General features: G+C 37.4%; 1 long non-coding RNA gene across 4 annotated transcripts in view; it reads left to right on the top strand.

Annotated features, from left to right (window-relative positions):
• LOC146768402 (uncharacterized) overlaps nucleotides 1-16,981 on the top strand; it is a 212,943-nt gene that overhangs the window by 153,408 nt on the left and 42,554 nt on the right. The window lies entirely within an intron of this gene.

The following is a 16,981-nucleotide window of genomic DNA, read 5'->3' as shown; positions in this document are numbered from 1 at the left end:
TATTTTTATAATTGTACTGTCACAGTGAATGTATCTTTCCATTGGCACAGACAGCACAGATAAAATAGATATTTTCCACATTTACTTTTTTAGCTCTAACATTCCTGTGTCTCTAAACTTCCATGAAGGCTTAGGGTAAAAATTCCTGAAAACATTTCCAATTCTTCATAATTCTGCTGGCAGTGCTGTAGAATCACATCCTTTATAAGTATCTGTCACATTGTGATAGTGTGATACCACTTCTTCGCTTGCTTTAGCTCAGCATGTCATAAATTTAACTTCCAGGAAATGACTTGTATTATAAAGTGCTACATTCACTCCCAAGCTTCACATTGAAATGGTGTGATTCTGTTTCCTTCTTTTATAGGTAAAGAATTTGGTTTTTGTACTTGAAAGAAATGTTTAAAGGTGTAAGTGCTGAGGACATTGCCTTTACTGAATTTGCCTTATAAGAATGCTACACAAGCACCACAAATACTCGCTCTCAAAGATTTATATTTTGTAAAATTTTCATTCACAAAGCAAACAATTTCCATTTGCCTGCACACATGCCAGGTTAGAAGGTTATAAGTGTCAAAAAAGAAGATTTGGTTTTCAAGGAAAAAAAAATAGAAACCCAACATTTTCCCTATAATATTTGGAAAAAAGTTAAACAGTAAGAAAATTATTACTAACTGTATTTCATAAAGGAAAGTTAATTCTAAGGTTAAAGCATTTAATTTTTCTTATCTTTTTTGATTGTTCTAGTCTGCAGCTTTCTCTGTAGAACCCCTAGATGCATGACTTAATTCTGACTACTATTGTTAGAATGAAACAATAATCAATGTGTAATTTCTATTTATAATAAGAAATATATCTAAACACCATGCAATTAGTCTTCCGTAAACCAGCAAACAGCATTCATAATACATAGTTATTAAAAACCGACTGTAATAATTTTAAAATCATCCAACAAAGAGAAAACATGAGGACAAATCATGCAGAAATTTAAGAAATTGATTACAAGTTGGATCTAAATTTGAAGGAAGTAATGAAAATTTCTTTATTCTGTTCTATCTGCTATGTGCCTTATTTGTGTTTTAAAGTGTAATTCACACCATTACAATGTACAAGTTAACATTAATCCCTAAACTAGTACCATGTTCTTTCCTTCAGGACAAGGTAAGTCTTGTAAAATGTTTGAAAAAAATTGTTGCTGAAATAAATGGCAAATTTTATAAGAGAAAATAAAACCAGAATTTAGAAACTGCTGGTCTCCTAGGTAAACTTAGATATTGACAGTCTGAATGAATAAAGACTGTTTTTCAAAAGATTCAGTGTCAGCTATATATTGCATATACTCATTCATTCCTACACTACTCTTAAGGGGATTGCTTGATTCCTGACCTGTATGACAGAAAGCAACTTTGCTGTATAATAGAGAAATAATGTCTATTTTGTACTCCAAATAGAGTCAAATACCAAAGTTCTATCATTCTAGCATTTTAATGGGATATACAGATGGGGGTATATTGGACTCAGTTCATAAAAAAATTATGGAGCTCTTCATTTGCATCTTCACTGGGCAGATCCTAGTTCCTGCTAAAGCTGGATTTTAGTCCTGAGCCTCTCTAATGTTCAACAGAGGGCAGGCTAAAAAGTGCAAATGAACAGTCATTGTGAGCTGTCTCCTAAGGGAGAGTGTTGGAGCAGACTGCCCAGGAGCCTTAAGACTACAGTAATAATATATATTTTGTGTCAAAGGAGCACATCCTTTGCAGTGCCCTGAAATAATCCTACAAGGTATTCTCCTGAGGCAGAGTTTAGTCTCAGGACAGATAAACAGCAGCTACCAAGACACAACTGAATGCAGAAATGTCTAACTATACCCACCCATACCCACCTCACTGGACAAGCAATTCAGACAAGCAATTCAGTATTATTTGCCACATAATAGTTTGATGTAATTCGATGATCATCTTGAGCTGGAGATGACATTTATTAACTACGGTTTTTTTGAAAGCCAAAAATTATGTCCAGAGTCTTATACAAAAATTAAGAAGGGATGACTCTTCAGGCACAGTTACTGCTTACACAATTTGGTGTCCCTCTGTATGATTCCAGAATTGTTACAGAATTTCACAGATCAATTAATGATTTTGGTGGCAGGAAAAGTTTAGAGACTGTTCAGTTATAAAGTGTATAATTTAATGTGCAAAATAATGTGTATAATACTCAGTTTGTTTGAAATGTCACAAGTTTTTTGTCTTGTTTTGGTTTGTTTTTTTCTGAAAGGGTGTCATGAGCTATATTTTGAACTTTGGAAAACTTGTATCTTTATTAAATTAAAAAACCTCAGAGATCACATTCTTGATCAGTTTTGACTGGCTTTAGCTTTGGTTTCAGCATTTTTTTACTTGGCATGGCTCTTGCACTATTTTATTTCCTTCCTCCCCCCCCCGCCCCTCCATGCCCAATTTATATAATTTAAATTGTAAATAGTCATAGTACAGAAAAACTTTCAAAATTCATTCAAATATTGAACTATGAAAATGAAAATAATTCTTCATATATAAGCCTTTAATATTATATTTATTTAATTTCAGACTCAATTAGCACTAAACCAAAAATTATTAGGATTTTTTTCCTTGTTCTTTAAAAATACATTTTAAACAGAACCCACCTGCTCTTTGTCTCACCCCCACACTACTTTGGAAAATGTTGGAGATTAGACCTACAAAACTGGATGTTATTAAGCATACATCTAACACATCTGTAGGCAACTGCATTAAAAGTAGATGGTCTGGCTAAATTAGTAAAGTTAAGTGGAGGTAGCATATAAAACTTTGTTACAATACTTGAATATATTCTATATATCCTGTGTAGGAAATACTAAGTGACAGGCAAAGATGGTTTAAACAAAATAGCATGAGATAAAGGATCTTCAATTTAGTCATTATTTTTCATTTTTATATCCCTCTGGGCTTTTTTTCCTCCACCTCCAGACTGGTGAAGGTTCTTACATACAGACATCATAAGTGGAATAGTTAATTCGTCTACGTGCAATTATTTCTTACAGTCAGTGGAGCTGCTGCCGTGAGTCAGAGTTTGCAAGTTTTTTCTCATCATCTTTCTGGCAAGGAGTACCAACAGTTTCACAAGAAAGTCCAATTTCCCAAATCACAAATCTCAGCCCAATTTTGCTGACAAGTTTGTCCTTTTTAAAGCATTTGAAAGCTGAAGGTTTGAGTTTCATCACATAAAGAAGGGTTTGACTTCGACATGTTTTAAGTAGATGAAACAGTAACTTTCAAATACTTTGCACCATATGACTTCTTCCTGAACCTGTAGCTTTTTTGCCAGTGCCAGACTGACCTGAGACATTAAAAATGCTATGTCTGCTCTCCCAGTTGTGAGCAATATTAATTTTAGCTTTGCCAACATCCTGTTCCCAAGCATAGAGAAAATCCAGTTGGCTCTGAGCATCTCATTGTGGGAACAGTTTTTCTTATTTTGTCACTGGTGTTTCAGGACTGTTCTTACATGCACGCACATGCACACACATCAGTTGTTGGTTCCTTACTTTCTCTAACAAAAGGAGAGCTGTTGTCACATTTTTTTCTCCCCTCTTGGTTGTATTTGTCGGGCAAAGATCATCATGCTCTGATTTAGTGTTTTCAAATAAGTGTGCCCTCTGGTGCAGTGCTCTATTGAGAGACAACATAGCCCAGGCAGGAGAGTTCAGCATGGCCACTAATAAAACACAAGTGCTGCTTTGTCAGGCCACGAGTGATTACTTGAACAAGTGCCAACCAAGAAACCAAACATTAGAGCACAGCTCTTCAGACCCTCAAGACAAAGGGCCAATTGACTTTCCTCATTAGTTTTTGTGCCAAACATGTAAACACAGTTTCCTCTCTATCTTTGATGCTCAAAACATGCCAGCTTGTTAACATCTTGGGTGGTATGGTGGTTTATGAGCTTGTAAAGACTATTATGTACTGGTGGGTTTTGTCTGAATTGAATAGATTGGCTTATCCTAAGGACGCCTGAAACTGGTATCTTTTTGACAATTTAAAAATTCTGTCTTTGCTCCATAGACTGAAGAAACTGCCTGAACGAAATTTAAAATGTACAAGATTTTTTAGTGGCACACATGCACACTAAAGCTTTGTTAAAATTAGGATTGGTCTCTGGCTCACTAAAAAATAAAAATGAAACCCTGCTGAATTGATAAGAGAAGCTTTGGCTACATAAATTGCCTGATTAAACCTGATATGTAACCACAGAGCAGAAATCTCACTGAAATTTTTTCTGGGTCTTCTTTATATTACACTCTTTTTGTTTTGGAGACATTGGACATTTTAACTTCCCGTGCATTTACTCCAATCTTTTTTTGTTTCTAAATGCTGTGACTATACAATTGGAACAAGTTGAAACAACCTGAAATGTTTGTGAAAGGTGTTGAATTTTAGTCAGTTCACTGGGAATGTTTTCTGTCTTGGAAATCCTTTTCATATATGGTGTGACTGCTGGCATGATATTTTACCAAAGTAAAACACCAAGGATTTCTTAATGTGGCTACTTTAGGAATGACTGTGAATGGTGGTGAGCTTAATGAACTGGCTTCCCTTTTCAGTTCTGCAAATGATATCTATATATTTTAGCTAAAAACTGGAGCTTACTTTTTTCCATTGTACAAAAATGAGGTTTTTAAAAATGAGGATGATTATTAAGAGAAAAACAACTGAAACCCCCTGTTTAACTTGCATTTCCGACTAAAATTGAAAGAAATTCATTTGCCAGCCTCTGTTTATATTGAAATACAGAATCATATAACCTCCATTTCATGGGTCTAATGACAATTACATTATTGTTGATGAAGAAATTGTGAGAAATAGGAACAAGTAAATTATTTTGAATTTCCTTTTAAAGAACTAAAAGATAAGAAAGGGAAAGAAGAAAAATAAAGGGGTTTCTTGAACTCTCCCTCTCTCTCATACACACAGACACACACACATATACACAGAGATACATATATCTTTTAAATAAAGGATACAGCCTGTATGGAGCTATCCGCAGGCAGTGCAGTGAGCCCAGTGAGATCTTAGCCACTGCTGGGCTCAGCGAAACCAAATGAAAGGAAGGCTACATTTTTGGTAGAACCTTGGCAGCCAGATCCATACATTGAAATTCTCGGTACCAGTAAAAAATTAATATTAGCTGAACAGGAAAACACATTCATGGATCTAATGGCATCTAATATGATGTCTAATAATGAAACTCCAAGTCTCTCCTCCTAGTCTGTCCCACGGACATGAACCCCCACTGTCCATGTCTCTGGCTATTAAACTTCTGGCAGGGTTTTTAGCAGGTGGCTGAGTAGGCAAACAGGCTCCTTACCTCTTCCCCCTTTCCACTGCAAGGCTGGTTGCAGGACATTTGTAGTTGCTATCAGCAGGTTGATATTTTTGCCTAGGTTCTGTGTGATTTAAGTCTTGGTCTGCAAGCTCTCTCTATTTGAGGTTTCCCTGCATTATCTTGAATTCACCCTAATTCACCCTAACCCAGGAGAAACAGCAGAGGGCTGTTAATCATGCTCAAGTGGATGGACAAGCAAATGGTTTCCATCCAGAGCAAGCTGGTTTTACCAGGCAGGTCTGTACAGGAATGATAAGGAAACAATCAGCTACAGATATGAGCCACCTGAGGGGGCTGATGGTGGGAATCCTGCAGTAGATTTAGTTTCAGATACTTTCAGAGTGGTAGCTATACTATTGACCTTGGGAAAAATGAAACAGAGAGAGATGTGCCTTCCTGGAAAAATAATCATCTCTGGTACACCACCAGGAAAGGATGAGTAAAGCTGAGGGGTATTTGGTCCACAGAAGGTATTAAAAACACTGTTCAGAATTGTGGTTTCATGCCCAGGGACACTGGCAGGAATGTGCACAGGCTCAGGACAGAGTCCCAGAAGGCCTTCACCATGGCCTGGGGAAGGGGCTGTGTTAAATCATAAAGAGGTCCACAGAGTCAGTGCTTGGTCCAGGACAGATTGTGAAACAGGAATTTCATTTCCCAAGGTTTTATTGAATTGCCTCCTCGGACAAAATTGTACTGAGAGACTCAAAGCTGAACAGTGTATGGGAACTCTTCTGAGGCTCTTAAAACTTAAATTATCCTGGGAACAGCTGCAAGTGGGTCCAAACACTGCAGACTTGTGAGTGCCCAGAATGGAAAAGCTCAGCAATTTCTATGACAGCTGGCAGCTAACTCTCAAAAAAGTCCCCTGAAATTTCCTCAGTGTTTGAAAACTATAGCTGCCTTTGGAATTTAAGGAGTTTTCCCTGCAAGCAGAGCTTCTTCCAGGTTTCTCAATACTACAGGTAAAACTAGCTTCCAAAGCAGATTCTCAGTGCCTGGGGCAGTGACAGATTTGGAGACAAAGTCCTGGTAAGGTTCATATGAGTAGGGTAGGTAGTTACTGGTGAAACAAAAAAATCCGTAAAATTAAAGGTGCTTGTGGTGATGGTTCAGAGAAATATGGGTGGAGGTCTCTTGTCCTCTCCTTCCTCACACTCCATTTCCCTTGCTCATGCCTTAGGTTACAGGAGTCACAGTTCCTCCCCGTGTTCCTCCCTCTCCTTCTTCACAGATATCTACTTCCTCCTTCAAGCTGCTTGATCCTTCCCCAAGAAGAAGGTCCTCTCCCATATCAAGGCATGTGCTGAGACAGTTCAGTCATTCAAGCTCTGCTACATGCTGGCTGTGAGGTTGTCATGGTTTACTCAGGAATGGTCTTCTGGCTATTCCAGATTTTTGAGATAATATGAGCCTGCTCTTGCAGTAAGTAAAGCTATTCTCTCAGGCACATGATAACAGCTTTGCTCAGGACTGAACTTGTATATATGACAGTCTGTGTCAGACAGCTGCAGATATTGCAGGACAGTCTGTGTAGTTCTTTATGTTGTTTTTTTCTTCCTCCTGAATTTGATTGAAAATATTGTTACAAACAACATTTTCTGTGACATGTTGGATTTGACCTAAAACTGAATTTGGTTCAGTACCCCTGTATCTAATGTTTGTTTTATAACCCTTCTTAGTCTTTTCACTAAATTGCCTGTATAGAAATAATAATTTCAAAATCTGTTTCCAATAGCCATACATTTTTGATTGCCTGATGTTCAGGGTGAGTACATTTATACTGTTCAAGATGCTGTTTGCAGTTTTTCGGGCATGTCAACACTCTGGAATTTCAGCAATCGAATTTGACCTATTGAACCCTACACACAAATCCCTTGAATCGATCGCACCACACAAAGCAAAAACTGCTGTAGTTTTGTAGCTAGAGTGAAAATTGAAGAGTAGGTTATTGGCGCTCTTTTGCTACCAAGTTCACCATGGCAAAATCATGAGCTCATGATAGACCATATAATGAAACTCTCAGCATTTCGATGTATAAGCCAAGACCAATACCTTGACCTTTCTGGACTAGCAAAATGGATACAGGAATTGTGGAAAAGATGTCTGCTCTTATCCTGAGTCAGGCAGTATATGGATAAATAGAGCTACTATGTGCAAGATACACCATTCTGTGTTTTACAATGGTTTCCTACTGCATTTCAGGATTATAGTGAAACAGTGAATTTCAGTCAAAATAAATTTCAATCATTACTGTGACAGAATGATCAGTGCATAGGGGCAGGGAAGAGAGTCCTTCTGAGAAATCACTTTCTGTTAGTTTTGTCACCAGCTAACTGCAAAACAAAATGATCATCAGTAGATCAGAAAGATAAAAATTCAAATTAAAAACATTATATAAAAGTATATGTATCTGCCTTGCTTCCAGATTTAGACTCTGAGTGTTTCTCATCTGATCATCTGCAGCAGAGTTTGTTGTTAGAGATATTTAGGTTCTCAGAGACAGAGAGATTGCTCAAGCTCTAGCAAAAACAAGTGGCCAAAGTACGGATTAAATCACATTGGAAGCATGTAAAAATTACTTCCTAGATCATTCAAGTTTTTCTCCTCCTTTGTATATACAGCAGAGTAGTACAAAATGCCATTTATGAGGTCTGCTGGTGAGAAGAATGTATATGACAGTATGTGTCAGATTCTTTTCTTGGTAGGGCTTATCCTCTCTTCTTCAAATCCACAGTGATTATGTAGTGAATTATTAATGGCAAGGTAAATGCAGTTATTCTGGTGGAAAAGAAAAAAGATGTGTACTGTTATTATGACTGAGAAATTGTTACATGGCAAAAGGATAGGCTGTCATTTACAAACCATTTTTCTTTTAAGGTTCTCTCATTCTCTTGTTCCTCTCTAAGTAGTTTCACACAAAACTGAGAGACTGGAAGAAGGATGAAGTTTCTTAGTTAAAGGTCACTCAAAGAAGTGGAGGGACTCCCATTGGGCTTATTCTTGTAATGCTGCCTCAGATTAGGATCGCGTCCGACTCCTTTGGCTCAGGGCAAGCAGACTAAAGACTATCCAAAAGCATTTAGTAAAGGGGAAACTGGCACCTCCTTTTTTTTTTAAATGAAATAAAAATATTATTATTTTATAGAAGAAACTAGTTTCAATAAGCCTAGTCAAAGAAGTGAAAAAGAGTCTAAAAATATGAAAAAGAAATATGAAAGAGAGGCAGAAAAACAGTCTATGACTACAATACAGGGTACGAAGAAATATCTTTTTTTTCTTTAGGTTCCTCTCCAAATAGTAGGGAAGTTACAGACATTCCATGACACTGATTGAGTATTTTATTGTTTTGAGAATATTGTGTCTCTGGTGTAAAGAAAACAGCTCAAATTCTCTATTTTTATTTCATCACTTAAAAAAAAATGAAGAAATTAGTATTTTCCTATTTCTGAATACTTTGTCCCCTGTAGTTTATGTACCTCATATACTTTTGTCCAGTCTCCACCACTGACAGCCTTTGTATGTTGTCTGCACTCAAAGCAGGACAAGTAGAACTGTGGTGTGATCTCTTTGTTCATAAGATGGCTATTTATACTCTATTGCCATGCTTACTTCTTGAATACCACCTGGTAAAATGAGATCCCAATCTGCTTTTAGGCTGTAAGAATAATCACTGCAATGTGACAACAACACATTTCGTTTCTAGATGCCTGTGCACATACATAAAGTTGTGTGGGATTCAGAGTAATAAGGCACTCTTCTAGAAAAATCTTATTTTTCTCTGAAGCCAAGCCTTTTAAAGAATTAGAAATATTGTCTTTGTTCTTTCTAATGCACAGTTTTAATCTTTTCATAGAAAATAATCTTTCTGCTTTATTAAACCCATAAAAGCTTGAAGGCTACAAAACCTGCTGGAGAATGTTTGCACTCAATGCCTTTTTCTAAGTAGCAATGAGGATGGCTGCATAGTTAAGATTTCTGGTCTGATCATTTATTTAAGCTATTACATGATTGAATTTTCTTCTGGTTTGTATTCAGGCAGCTTCTCCAAGTATGTTAGAGATATCATATGCTGAAATTCCAAAGTGGGTGCAGGGCTCCCTACTTTTGTTCTTCTGCACTGATAGTTTTTAAAATGAAAGCTTTAATGTGTATTATATAGGATCATTAATTTCTGCATTTTACACTTGAGCAACAGCATTCTGATTATCTGCTGCAATGAAAAATAAGCAGCCCTGCTCCTGCAGACTTAATTACTTACTGCAGGGCCCATCCCTTCCTAGTTATGGCACACAGTCTGCAAATGGGGTCAAAAACATTATTAAAAACCAAATTACCCACTGGATGGAGAAAACAAACATACAACTGTGACCTAGAGGACCTCACCAACATAAGAGGCGAGCCTAGCTGCACACATTACACAGCTCTGCTCTCAGGCGACACAATGAGCGGCCAGATGAGCTCATCACCCGGGATAGCCATGCATGCTATCATGCCATGAAGTGTCTTCTGCATTAGTGGGCTATAAACGGTGGAAGTGACTGATGTGGAAATGCACCCAAGTGCTTCAGAGAATGTGCCTGCTGAAGAGGTGCCTGGATACAGTGGGGGTTTCTAGAAGAGCTGACTTTGGCAGGAAGGACCGGAACTGGTTCCCTGAAATCTCACTGTGTGGCCCTCTTGAAAATTAAGCTCTATATACCAAATCCTTGTAAAAATGGGATTCAGACTTGGAGAAAATTAGACATCGGCTTTCAATGATATTGAATCTACTATTCTTTAGAAATAGTACTGGGTGCATTTTAGAACAATCAGTAGGTGTTATGAAGGACTTGGTAAATTTTAAAAGTATATAAAATACAGTAGCACTTTTAGAAACACATAAAAATGAAACAGCAAACAGACTTACTCCTTTTAAAAAATAGTAACTTATTTTTTTAAACATAGTGTAGAAGAATATGCCATATTTATACAATTTCCATAATTGAATGGATGAAAAAATGTATCTGAGATGGAATTTTCCATGTCTAGAAGTCTAATGGCTGGTAATAGAATTGTAAACTATAAATGAAATGCTGATCCATTTATATAAACAGAGATGCAATATTTACTTGCAATATTTCTAGCAATAGTATGCTAAGCTAATTTATAAGACAATGGGACAAGGAATCTATTGTTTTGAAATCACATAAAAAGCAATAATAAAAGAAAACAATAAAATATTTAAAGTGCATACAAGGAAAAAAGTCCATAAAACACACAGTTAACATTAAAAAATCATTTAGTACCATTTGAAATTTATCTATTTGAATATGCTGTATTTAATTAATTGTAAGCACTGAAAATTGCTGAAGCTTAAAAATACTATTCAGTCCAGAACATAATAGTATAATATTTTTTCTATGAAATAAAAACATTATAAATTCAAAATAATAAAACTCCAGGAAATGGAGAGGATTACAACAAAACAGTAGTAAGTTATCAACACGTAAAAATATGAGAGATGCAAATAGTCTATAATCATGTGACTATCAAGAGGCGTTCCATAGTAAAGTTTGTACTGTAATTTAAACCCCAAGAAGCATTAATATAATTTAAAAATTTTGCATTTATTGAACTCCATCTGCAAGTTCAGCAGAATGAATCTACATGGAATAGGATTTTTTTTCCCTTTGATCAGATACTAATGTTTTTTCTGACTGAAAATTTATGACTCTGTGCTGCTGAGCTGCTGCTCTGCTTTTCTGACACATCCATCTGGATAGATAGCCATGATTCAGACCTCTTGCCCACGGAATTGAGATTTCAGCCAAAAGTCACATGGACATTTTTCTATTGAACACAGAAGGGCTTATCCTCAGTTGGTCAGAGCATGGTGCAAATAACTCCAAGGTTTTGGGTTTGGTCCCCATGTGGGCAATTTACCTAAGAGTTGCATGACGACTGGTGCATGATCCTAGTGGGTTCCTTCCAAATTAGAATATCCTGTGATTGTGACTGTGTGATATCTGAGCTGTGGTCCTTCATCCTCTTTGCTTTCTGGCACTGCATGTGCCAAGCTCACTGGGAGCCCCTAAGAAGATGGGGATGGTGAAGGGAAGGGCGGAGTGTAGATGAGGAGCTGAGGGCAGAGCTGCAGTACTCCAGCAATCCAAGGGGTGGCACAGGGAGGTTTGAGAAGGGAAGATGCACTTTAAACCAGATTTTCATAAAATTGGGGATTTATCAAGGATTGGGAGGACTGGAAGAATTAGCAGGACTGAGGGCAGCTTTCAGCCTTAGAGGACAGCCTTGTTATGGGGGTAGAAAGGAGGCCTGGCAGCAGGGAGCTGGCACTGCGCTCGGGGGAAGACAGGGAGAACAGTCTGACCCAGCTGAGCAAAACACTTGCAGATTCCTCTGCTCCATGGGCTCAGGTGGCAGCTGGCTCCCCCAGAGCTTGGCTCAACACCACAGTGTCACTGTTGTGTGCAATGGGCACTGCTTTAGCAGCTCTGAGCAGAGGTGTTGGTGCCTGAAGGGCTGCTTGGACAAGGAAAGCAGGACTTGGGATCCCCACCTCCTCCTTTGGCACCTCAGCAGCCCGTGCTGCCCCACAGGGACAGCTGCAGGCTGACCTGAGCTTGGTGTCTGCTGGCAGGAACCCTAAAGCAGAAATCCCAGCTAGGACAGGGTGCCCCAGCCCTGCCACAGCAGGGGACAGCACCCGGGGATGCTGCAGCAGCAAATTCCACTCACCTTGTCCCCACATGTCCTCCTTCTCCTGTACATGATTGAAAATGAAATGAAAGTGTGATAGCCCTGTCCAGTTGCTGAACTGGGGACAAGAAGAAATGTTTCAGAAACAGAAGATGATCAGTGCAACAACCTGAGTAATTGCTAGTGTGCTCTCTTATTTTTATTTGCCTGATGTGATTCATTATTGCAGGAGCAGCCTTTCAAGGAGAAAGCCTGAAGTACTGTTCTTGCTGTTGTTACAAGGGCTACTTGCTTAATTTTTTTTTTCATGATTAAACTTGTCAGGTCTGTGTCTGGATTTGCAGGCCAATATTTGATATTTGCTTTCGGATTCTTTAGGCCAAGGAAACTGCAAAGCTATTTGGTAAAAGAATTTAATGCAGCATATCACTGATGCCTAACTACATGCTCCAGGAGGAACCTTAAATCTAATCCCAGCATTTCCCTAATATTTGCACAATGACAGTAGAATTTTTGTTTATGCTTCCATCTCAAAGCATTCCTGGAGCAAAATGCATAGCAGTGGTTGCAAAGCTGAGTCTTGCAATAGCATTGTGATGGTGCTGAGATGTTTTTACAAACTTTTAACTCTTTCAGAGAAAGAGAAGAAAAATGCTTAAATTTCTTTTACATTCCCTTGGAAGACTGTCTAATTCACCTTGACATAGAAGACCAAAGACAACCTGAACTCCTCTGATTCAGCAGAAGCCAATCTTTCCTGTTCTTTTTTGTCCTTCAGCAGAACTGGGGTCTCTGTTTTGCCCAAGTCTTCTAACTCTTTCACAGATCTGCCATTCCATGAGATTTTTCCCTCAGTCTGTAGAATGATTTGGCTCCACTTCCATTCTTCTTTCTGTGGCTTCTTTAAATACATAATATTTTATCCCTAAATTCCCATAGTAGGTATTAGTGCCTTTGCTGAGAAAAGCTAATTTTTATTGGCCAGTTAGCAATCACTCACAGTTGAGATTTTTTTTTCTCCCATTGCTAACTGTGTGTCATTGTTTCAGTGTCTTGCAGTATTAGACTGTGTTGGATATGTAAAATGTCACTGGCTCATTTTAATTATTGGCCACTCCACAAATCTTTAAGAGATTACATTGTTTTGCAGGTAGAACTGAAATTATGTCTAGAAAGTCTCCATGTTTGTGATCACACAGCATCAAAAGATCAACTTTTTGTCATTAACCTCATCAGTTTTAATGTTTTTTACAAAATACCAGGTCCTAAAATCTGAGGTCAGAATCTGAGAAATTTTGCAAACCATTTTAAAAAACCTAAAACATTTTTTTGTGACATAGGAAGCTAAAAATTAGACTGTGAAGCCTCAAAACAAGCATTTTAAGAGAGGGAACCCAAGGAAGTGGAATGCAAATGTATAGAGCAAAGAGGGTTCTAATCTTGCCATTTGTAAAGAAGTGTATTATGCCTTATAAATTATTGGAGTCACTAAGCTCAGCTCAGGAATGAAAAGTGATGGTGAATGCATGTAAAAAAAGAGGAGAAAAGCTGTCTGAAACACTGGCTGCGATGTTTTGCTTAGTGGTGTGCTTTGTGTTTTATTTTACACAGAAATTCTTCCTTTCTTCTCCTCGTTAATTCTTGTGGTCGGTGATGTATGGCTCAATCTGCGCTCAGGAATTGGCTTCTTGCATCACTAACAAGACACTTTGTGTCCTTTTTGGGTTGTCTCTCAGTCATGCCATTTCTAGGATGAAAGCTCAGCAAACAGCACCAAGGCGCACACTGTGAGACAGGAGGTCTGAGCACAGCTCCAGGGAGAAAGAACTCACGTTACATTCACAACCAGTGCTTGGCCAATGGGTTTTACAGAAAAGAACATAACAGGGATTGCGCCTCTCTCTGGCATGCTCAATGCTGTTTTCAAAGACAAAATAGTCATGCTATCCCTTCCACAGATTCCTCACTAAAATAAGACATCTGTCAGCTGGACTAAGTCAGGCTTGTTTTTAAAACCTGTACAAATAGTGCAAGAGACTCATGGCTTTACACTGAAAGAGAACAGGTTTAGATTTGATATCAGAAAGAAATTCTTTACTCTGGGAATGCTGAGGCACTGGCACAGACTGGGCAGAGAAACTGTGGATGCCCCATTCTTGGAAGTGTCCAGGGCAGGGTTGGATGGGGCTTTGAGCAGCCTGATCTAGTGAAAGATGTCTCTGACCCATGGCAGAAGGGTTGGGATTAAGTGATCTTTAAGGTTCCTTTAAGTTTGCACTGAGCAATGTCTCAGCCTCTGCAATGTTCAAATAAACATAATTATAAATTATTTCCTCTCCAGTCCATTTTCTTTATCACCCTGTGCTGTGGTAACTGATGAAATATGCTTTCAAATATTGGGACTAGAGAGGAAGGAGAAGAAAATTAATTCTGTGGGAAAATTTGTTTAATGCAATACTTATAAAAGGTGGTATTTATGACAAATCAGTTACCTGAGGTATTTCAAAAAAATGCAAGAACAACGTCCAAGGACCTTATCTGAGGTTTAGATGAAAAATTACCCCTTGGAAAGCCAAAATGTCTCAACTGTAGGAATCCAGTAACACTGGTCTTGTTTCAGAAACCCATTTAGTATTTGCATTAATTTCTTATAGCAACATGTGTTTTTTTTTTTTTCCTTTTTTTTTTCTCTTAAGACATAAAGTAAAGCCAGCTCAAATTAATTTCAAAAATATATTAGTGAAGTTTTATGGTAAATTCAAAATTTAAAAATAATGTCACCAACCTGCATAAAAAATAAATTAGGTCCATCCTAGCATTGAAGAGAATTTCTGTTATGAAGATAATGTTTAAAAGCAAAAAGCACTGGAAAAAGCAGTGTATATTTCAAGCTAATACTTTTAGAATATTTTCAAATGTTTCAGGCCATTAGATTACATATAATATGTGAAATGAGATGATGAACCTTGCAAAGTGCCTATCTGTATACGCCCATAGAATGAACCTAAATAAATTGCCAATAGATACAGAATGCAAATGGAAGCAAATACTGATAAAGACAAAACCATGCATGTCAACAACACAGTTCAAACTAGTGTACTTAATTTAAAAAGTGAAGTCAATTAAAATCAAAACAACAGTGTAGCATGTACAAATGCTGGAATAATCATTAGGCCTTGCTGAATAATGAAGGAGTAAAGAATTTTTTTCAAGTGAAACAGCAGGGGTGATACATTACACAAAGCAACAATTTACAACAATATGACAATTGGATTACTTCAGCCCCATTAAGCAGGTGCAGAAGAATAATTAACATGAATTTCTTCAATGGAAAAGAAAAAAACATAAACTTTTGTCTAGTACAAACTGCTATTTTTTCCCTCCAAAATGATGAGAAAATATGTCAATGAGCAGATGGATTAAAATTAAACTATTATGCTTATCCTCTATGTGAGACCCTTTAATTGTAGAATAAAATATGTTCAGAGTGTATTTTCTCTGTCTGGCAGTGTTAAAACAGGTCACCATGGTTCACATCAACTTTTGGTCTTCTGCTGAGGCATAAACATCAATTGTTATTTTAAAAAATATAATCTAGAATGCATTTTCGAACACAGGTATTCAGTCAGGCCTCGGGTCTCATTCAATATCTGCTTTTCCCTTTCAAATTTAAAATAAACATGTGACCTCCAATTTCAATCTGAGCAACAACTTTTCCATAATATGAAAAGAAGGAGTGAACAAATTTTATACTAGCTCATGAACTGTAAGTTGTTTCTTAAACTTCAGGTGCATCCAATGTTTTTCCTTCTGGAGTCCTACTAAAATATTTCTATTTAGTTCTTTTGAAAAAGATTGATTTGGAGACAAACAGCCATGCAATTTACTCAGGGACATTTGCTTTTTTTCCTTTATAATCAAAAAAATTGCTAAACACTAGCAGTGGTCATGTTAGAAATATTTTAATTAAAGAAGTGAACATAATATCTCAAGTGTTCGAGTTAGCATATCTTAAGAAGCTGCTGATCTGTAGCAGCAGAGAGACTGTGGAAGGATTAATGATCATTTTATGAGCCAAGGTTGTGTGTTCTGATAGCTTTAACTAAACCATTTTACCTTGCTTATGCAATAGTCTGTGAGGAGCTGAAGACCCCTGGGTCTGTCAAACAAAACGTCCTGTCTACAGCATCTCCTACCAACCTCTTTGCCCAAAGCCTTTGCACAGCTGGTGGGCTGCTGGGGCTACCCTGCATCCCAAATACATCTGTAACCCACTGCTGTCTGTCCAAGTGTCCCATGCAACTGCATTATGGCTCATCTGAATTGCTGTACTTTTCCCTTCTTCTACTACTTGATGATATATTACCACAGCATAGTTTTGCAGTATTAGCCTAGAGATGTTTCCATTCCTGTGAGTTGAATTGTTGAGATCAAGTATTACTAAAAGCAAATTACAAACAAAACGAATAAGAAACTTCCACCTCTCAATTAAATGGGATTAATTTTCCTTTGAGAACTGGGAGTCCCATAAGTATTTGAAGCTGCTGTATGGACTAGTTACAGAGATTTTCTCATATTTGTTTTTTCTTTTTTTTTAATTAAAAACTTTCTGATTTCAATAATCTTTAATTTTTCTAAAAACACCAAAAAACTAGAGAGCTTTTGAGAGTTGGAATGCTTTTTTGAAAAAAGAAGTGATGTTTTGGGACAAAATAAATTTTAGAAATGGAATGAAAACACAATAATTGCCAACATGTATGCAACAGTTCTATTTGAATCGGGGGGGGTTTACTGATTTGTGGAACCATGAACACTAATTTTGCAGGTGTTTTGCATTTAGTGCTCATTCCCTAAATATCCATGTTGATATACCTCTGTTCTA

This window comes from Lonchura striata, chromosome 2, assembly GCF_050655825.1.
Source record: "Lonchura striata isolate lonStrDom1 chromosome 2, ASM5065582v1, whole genome shotgun sequence".
Classification (NCBI taxonomy): Eukaryota; Metazoa; Chordata; class Aves; order Passeriformes; family Estrildidae; genus Lonchura; species Lonchura striata.
Note: the sequence above shows the minus strand (reverse complement) of the source record. Positions and strands in the feature narration are given on the sequence as shown.